The sequence below is a fragment of the Hydra vulgaris genome, chromosome 05, assembly GCF_038396675.1.
Source record: "Hydra vulgaris chromosome 05, alternate assembly HydraT2T_AEP".
Taxonomy (NCBI): domain Eukaryota; kingdom Metazoa; phylum Cnidaria; class Hydrozoa; order Anthoathecata; family Hydridae; genus Hydra; species Hydra vulgaris.
In genome coordinates, this window is record NC_088924.1 from 12,265,553 (window position 1) to 12,267,500 (window position 1,948).

Consider the following 1,948-nt stretch of genomic DNA (forward strand, 5'->3'; position numbering starts at 1 on the left):
ATTCAAATCACATCAATTAACTAAATGCAATAGTTAGACATTTGCATATTCTTATGAATGATCGCAATTTTTTTCATCATAAAGAACTTGCTGTTAATCCGTCAATATATTTTCACTCTTTATGTTCAAAACATTTTACTAGAATTTGATAATTATGAACTTAGGTGTAAACGTTATACTCTAACTTTTTCTCATAAGTATGTTACGAACAGGAAACGTTATTAATCGAAATGAGTTTAAATGGCAACATCGTTTATAGTTAAACTTTGTCCTGAGATTCGTTTTTTTGCATCGTTGTTTTTGTTTTTATAAATAGATATGATTTTTGCATCATGGACTTAACCATGCCAATAAAAGTTTGCAACACTCTTGTTGACCTAGACTCAAAACGTGTTGCTAACAGTGATGATGAGGCGAGTATGTTTCTCTTTTGCATATTTTACACGGATTAAACGGATTTTATGGCATGCTATACGCAACGAGTGACAACATAACTCTATTATTATTAGCGCAACAATAAGTTGAAGCAAGAATCTTACTTCATAAAAGAGTCAATATTTATTTGCTGTGTTTTAGTATATTTCATTACCTTGTCTTTAAAAACGTAGACAAGTTTAGAAAAATGCCACTTTTTATTGTAATTCATCGTCATGTATATTAATTTGTATATTTTCTTCAAGTCAGCAATTATGATGGTCTCAAAACTCATTACCACTACTAGCAATACACTTTGAATCTAGGTCAACAAAAGTGTCGCAAATTTTATTCGCATAGTTAAGTCCGTATGCCAAAATTATACTTTTCTATAAAATGTTGCCATCAAACCATAATATATGCCGTGACTTTTTACATGCAACTTTAGCAACCAGCAAGGGTATAACAAAATTTTAGTGCTCAAAATAATGGAACGTGCGTTTCGTAAGATTCACTCTGTAATGCTTTATTTTTTGAGGTCACGTATAACTTTTTTCAACGGCTTTTTCATTTCACTAAAAACAATTTTATTTATGCCTTGTTTTACATGTAAGTTTTTTACTGAAATTGTTTTCTGAATGCAGTGGCGTTACCAAAGATACGCACAAGACGCATCACATAGTAGTCTCTAGATCCTAGTTTTGAAGAAATAGATCAACTTTATGGTTAACGTGGAGGCTTACATAAGTTCAAAAAGGTTTGATAAAGACTAAAATTCTGTTTTCATCTTTGAAGCCTACTTTAAATATGTAAACAACATCGTTTACTTGAGAAAAGCTTATTTGTTAGTTTGTTCCTGCGCGCATTGAATGCTACTGTGTTTTTTGAGTAGTTACGTTGATAAGAATATATCATATTAGTAATTAAATAGTTTTCATATATTATAGCTAGATATACTAGTTATTAGGGGGTTCTTAAAAAACTGATTATGCAAATACTATGACGCCGAAAAATACTTGTATTCATTATTGCATCGAAAATTACAAAATGTATGTTTTTGTGATAGCGTATATTGTGCAGTTGGGTCAAAAGTTTTCCGTATGACACAAAAGCGGAAAACGAATAGAAAGAAGATTGAGAGAATTCAAAAGTTTCCAGAAAAAGGTGCTTTTCATCAAAATTCAAAATGAGTAGAAAGTATGAAATTGCAGATACAGGAGAGTATTTCCTTTAAAAAGGTAGACCTAAACGCTTCTGGTTCTAGTTTATACTGGCTTAATAACTTTACCTTGTTTTTTTTTTATAATTAACAAGGTGCCTCCAGAAGTCCTAACGGACTTCTGACTGAGCACTGTGGATGCATCCACAGTGGGCACCCGACGTCAACTCGACGTTGGTTTTACGTTGTATTTTCATCGGCGACGTCGGCCGACCTAAAACAACATCGGAACAACGTCGATATAACAACGTCGGAACAATGTCGTTTAACCGACGTTGTATTGACATCATGCGATATCTTACGACGTAAATTGAC

General features: G+C 32.5%; 1 protein-coding gene across 5 annotated transcripts in view; it reads left to right on the forward strand.

The window, feature by feature from the left end:
- The first annotated feature begins 1,870 nt into the window (after nucleotides 1-1,870).
- The window catches only part of LOC136080575 (uncharacterized), a 10,733-nt gene continuing 10,655 nt past the window's right edge, over nucleotides 1,871-1,948 (forward strand). Inside the window, exon 1 of one of the 5 annotated variants that reach the window (XM_065797388.1) lies at nucleotides 1,871-1,948. This exon is cut by the window's right edge and continues 170 nt beyond it. The gene's annotated coding sequence lies outside the window, so the exon portion shown is untranslated. The other 4 variants (XM_065797389.1, XR_010638541.1, XR_010638542.1 and 1 more) reach the window with 4 other exon arrangements.